Here is a 5,000-nt window from a genome sequence, read left to right as displayed (position 1 = left end):
CGGCAGCACCCTCGGCGACTGCGAGCGAGACTGGAAGGCACCTCTGACCGGCGCTCGGGACGGCGCGCATTCGGTTGCGCGCGGAACACTGAACGCAGAGAGTGTGAACCCCCGACCGCCGCGGCCGAATAAATTCCCTGCCGCCTCTCTTTCCCTCGAGAGAACGACCTCGGCCTGGCGTAGGGGCATCGTCAGAGTTTTGCGTCGCCCCCGCCCCAACTGGAGTGGCCCAGTTTTTCTCGGGGCAGAGACTGCGAAGCACTTAGACCGACGGCGGACTGCGCTCGCAACGAGATCGCGTCCGTTCGACCCGTACTCGACTTCGCGCCCACTCGAGGAGGCGGTCCCTTTCCGCACAGGGTCCGGGGGACCCCTTCGTTGCCGCGCACACGGCGCGCCTCTGCGCTTTGCCGAACTGTGCTGCGCACACCGCGCTCGCGCCCGTCACCTCCCTGCACCCCGCGCGAGGTATCCCTTTTTCTCGCGCGGGCGTGCCCGGAACAGGGCGTTCCCGTCTCTGCGCTTCTCGCAGCAGTTCGGCTACTTCTCCGCGGGCCAGCAGGCAGCGCTTCGCCGCCCGTCCAAACAGCCTCGTCTCCCGTCGGACCGCTCTTTCCCTGCAGGTAATCCCTTCCTGCGGCGGTCGCTTTCTGAGGCGTGACGCTCTACGGCTAGCAGCCGCCGGCCCGCGTTACGTCAGCGCAGGGCGACCCGACTCTGCCGCTTTGCGCGCGGCTGAAGGGTTCGACCCGCTCTCCTCCTCATTCGCAAAGTCTTTCGAGGGATCTTCGGCGTTCCGTACAGAGCCGTCCTCTTTGCCGACACGGTCAAAACGAGTCGCCGGCCGCGCCATCCCCGGGCGCCGGCGCCTCTCTTGATATATGATCCGACCCTCAGACAGACGAACCCAAGGGAAGACCCAAGGGCGCAATGTGCGTTCGAAGAATCAGTGCTCAGTGTGTCCTGCAATTCACACCAAGTCTCGCAGCTGGCTGCGTTCTTCATCGACCCGAGAACCGAGTGATCCACCGCTTAGAGTCGTGCGTTTGGTTTGTTCAAATCCGTACAGTACAACCAGGGTTTTAGGCACCGGGCTTTTCCCCTGGTCTCCAGTCGCAGTTTCGACCGACGTCTTTCGCGCCTCGCAGCCGTCCGTTCGGCATGCTGCGCGTGCCTCAAAGCCAAAGCGAGCAAAGTCTCTCGAAGCTTTTGTGCGATAATGGCTTGCGCGTCACTAATAGGATGACGAGGCATTTGGCAACCACTAAGGCAGAAGTGCTGAGCCGACGCGTGACGCTCCAATTCCGGTCTTCATCAGAGGTGGGTCTTCTTGTGCCTTCTTGGGCACGCCCGCTCCGCCCGCACGGGCCTGACCGCAGAACACCTCGAAGCACCGGCGTTTGCTAGAAATATACATTCTTGGAGCTCTGTGCCACCGTCCTCACGCACCTTTCTGCGATCTGCAGCGACGCTACCCCCGGACTCCAGCAGCGGTTTTTTTTGTTGCTGTTCACACTCAACTGCTGTTCACATCTTTCAAGGCGAGTCATCACCGCCTACCGCTGCTGCACCCTTTTGTAGGGGAGGGGGTTTTCCCAACGCCCCCCGGTCCGGTCGCCCCCGGGTGCGCCATCGTGCTGCTCCCTACTCGACCATTTCGCCACATCATTGCTTCGCAAGGAGACAGGCACCGCCTAGCCGTGGCTACGCAGCGCGTACTTGGAACAAGCCGCAAAGCGGACGTTCATCAGTCTACTCCCGCAATAGGAGCCCACCGGCCACAGTGCCATGGACGGCGTTTCGGTAGCGCACCGACAGACTACTCGAAGGCTGGGAAGGACGAAGCAGCAAGAGAACCCGGCTGCCGCGAATGCGTTCAAAGTGCGGGATTATAATCCCTCGTCCTTTTCGGTCCCGGTGCCTCCTTTCGCGCCGTCGGCGCGGCGTCAGACTCCGCGCCCGCAGTGCGAGACCTTTCGCGCGCGGCCGTTCCCTGGGCCGCGCGCGTCCCGCCGCGTGCGCGTCGCGCAGAAGCGCAGTTTCCCAGCCAGCGAGCCGCGGTTCCTCTCGTACTTCGCAGCAGCCGCCGCCGTTCCCTTGGCAGCGGGCAGGCCTTTCCCTCGGCCCGCCTACCGACTGGTGGTCGCAACACGACAAAGCCAGCGAGCCGCGGTTCCTCTCGTACTTCGCAGCAGCCGCCGCCGTTCCCTTGGCAGCGGGCAGGCCTTTCCCTCGGCCCGCCTACCGACTCGTGGTCGCAACACGACAAAGCCAGCGAGCAGCGTTTCCTTTCGTACTTCGCAGCAGCCGCCGCCGTTCCCTTGGCAGCGGGCAGGCCTTTCCCTCGGCCCGCCTACCGACTCGTGGTCGCAACACGACAAAGCCAGCGAGCAGCGTTTCCTTTCGTACTTCGCAGCAGCCGCCGCCGTTCCCTTGGCAGCGGGCAGGCCTTTCCCTCGGCCCGCCTACCGACTCGTGGTCGCAACACGACAAAGCCAGCGAGCAGCGTTTCCTTTCGTACTTCGCAGCAGCCGCCGCCGTTCCCTTGGCAGCGGGCAGGCCTTTCCCTCGGCCTGCCTACCGGCTCTGTTTGCGCCTCTTCGACGGTTGTCGACAACCGAAAGCCCACCATGAGTGGTGCGTTACGCCGTTCAAACCTGCGGATACAGCCCGTCCGACTTTCCCTTGGTGACGGAGCTCCGCTGGGCGCAACAGTTTGTGCAGAGAAGCGGCTTCAGAATCTCGCAACTCCGCGGTTGAGGCCTTCCCCCGCTTATAAGTGGGGGCGGCGCCGGGTGTGACAAGCACAATCCGGTAATGATCCTTCCGCAGGTTCACCTACGGAAACCTTGTTACGACTTTTACTTCCTCTAAATGATCAAGTTTGGTCATCTTTCCAACAGACCGGCGCAACCGAAAGGCCGCGCCGGACATCGGTCCGAAGACCTCACTAAATCATTCAATCGGTAGTAGCGACGGGCGGTGTGTACAAAGGGCAGGGACGTAATCAACGCGAGCTTATGACTCGCGCTTACTGGGAATTCCTCGTTCAAGGGGAACAATTGCAAGCCCCTATCCCAATCACGAAAGAAGTTCCACGGGTTACCCAGTCTTTTCAGACAGGGATAAAGACACGCTGCTTCCTTCAGTGTAGCGCGCGTGCGGCCCCGGACATCTAAGGGCATCACAGACCTGTTATTGCTCTGTTTCGTGCGGCTAGGAGCCGCTTGTCCCTCTAAGAAGGTTGTAAGGTGCTGGGAACCCCGCACCTATTTAATAGGCTAGAGTCTCGTTCGTTATCGGAATTAACCAGACAAATCGCTCCACCAACTAAGAACGGCCATGCACCACCATCCACCGAATCAAGAAAGAGCTCTCAATCTGTCAATCCTCCCAGTGTCCGGGCCGGGTAAGTTTTCCCGTGTTGAGTCAAATTAAGCCGCAGGCTCCACTCCTGGTGGTGCCCTTCCGTCAATTCCTTTAAGTTTCAGCTTTGCAACCATACTTCCCCCGGAACCCAAATACTTTGGTTTCCCGGAAGCTGCCCGCCGAGTCATTTGAGTAACTCAGGCGGATCGCTGGTTGGCATCGTTTATGGTCAGAACTAGGGCGGTATCTGATCGCCTTCGAACCTCTGACTTTCGTTCTTGATCAAAGAAAACATTCTTGGCAAATGCTTTCGCAGTAGTTCGTCTTGCGACGGTCCAAGAATTTCACCTCTAGCGCCGCAATACGAATGCCCCCGTCTGTCCCTCTTAATCATTACCCCGTATTCCAAAAACCAACAGAACAGAAACGGGGTCTTGTTCTATTATTCCATGCAAGTTTATTCAGGCGACTCGCCTGCGTTGAGCACTCTAATTTTTTCAAAGTAAAAGCGCAGGCCACCTCGAGACGCACCAATGAAGGGCACCAAGAGAGGACCGGCATGATGTTCAGTCCGAGCCGTCGCATCGGGTAGATGCACTACTCGTCTGGAACTGAGATCCAACTACGAGCTTTTTAACCGCAGCAGCTTTAGTATACGCTATTGGAGCTGGAATTACCGCGGCTGCTGGCACCAGACTTGCCCTCCAATTGATCCTCGTTAAAGGATTTAGAGTGTACTCATTTCAATTACGGGGCCTCAAAAGAGTCCCGTATTGTTATTTTTCGTCACTACCTCCCCGTGCCGGGAGTGGGTAATTTGCGCGCCTGCTGCCTTCCTTGGATGTGGTAGCCGTTTCTCAGGCTCCCTCTCCGGAATCGAACCCTGATTCTCCGTTACCCGTAACAACCATGGTAGGCAAGTAACCTACCATCGAAAGTTGATAAGGCAGACACTTGAAAGAAACGTCGCCGGCTCATGGCCATGCGATCAGCACAAAGTTATCCAGAGTCACCACAGAGTACGGGCAGAGCCCGATGGGTCTTGGTCTAATAAAAGCGCCCGTCAGCCAAAGGCCTTCAGGCTCAATGCATGTATTAGCTCTAGAATTGCCACAGTTGTCCAAGTAGAAAGAAACGATCTAAGGAACCATAACTGATTTAATGAGCCATTCGCGGTTTCGCCTTATTTCGGCATGTACTTAGACATGCATGGCTTAATCTTTGAGACAAGCATATGATTACTGGCAGGATCAACCAGGTATGATGCATAGGCATTCCCTTTTCGCCCCAGAAGGGTGCCTCGTCGCCGCCGATAGGGCCGCCATAAACCCCCAGCGCGCGACGCATCTTTTTCGCGGCAGCTTGCGCTGCCCGTGCATCGTTCGAGCTCGCTGCGGCATCCGACCCGTAGGTACGGCAATCGCCACGCGGCAAGAGAGCACGTGTGCCTTTAGGCAAAGCATTTGTAACGCGCCCACCAGTGCGCACATCGGCCTCTAGGGCCGCAGCATTAGGCAACTGGACGGCGCTTGCTGCGTAGCCGAGACGGCCAAGCCGCCAGACGACGGGACACGCCCGCGTCTTCGGCGCGCTCGCACGGAATCGAGTCCGGGTAGCACGGAACACACCTC

The 5,000-nt window shown here is 58.9% G+C and overlaps 2 non-coding genes across 2 annotated transcripts; both read right to left on the bottom strand.

Annotated features, from left to right (window-relative positions):
• Nucleotides 1-887: 887 nt before the first annotated feature.
• Nucleotides 888-1,040, bottom strand: LOC149324785 (5.8S ribosomal RNA). The gene has a single exon (XR_016286694.1). It is a non-coding gene; the product is annotated as a 5.8S ribosomal RNA (ribosomal RNA).
• Nucleotides 1,041-2,815: 1,775 nt separating this feature from the next.
• Nucleotides 2,816-4,630, bottom strand: LOC149324784 (small subunit ribosomal RNA). The gene has a single exon (XR_016286695.1). It is a non-coding gene; the product is annotated as a small subunit ribosomal RNA (ribosomal RNA).
• Nucleotides 4,631-5,000: the final 370 nt, after the last annotated feature.

Source organism: Amblyomma mixtum, unplaced genomic scaffold, assembly GCF_055824585.1.
Source record: "Amblyomma mixtum isolate Tamu unplaced genomic scaffold, ASM5582458v1 scaffold_164, whole genome shotgun sequence".
NCBI lineage: Eukaryota > Metazoa > Arthropoda > Arachnida > Ixodida > Ixodidae > Amblyomma > Amblyomma mixtum.
Note: the sequence above shows the minus strand (reverse complement) of the source record. Positions and strands in the feature narration are given on the sequence as shown.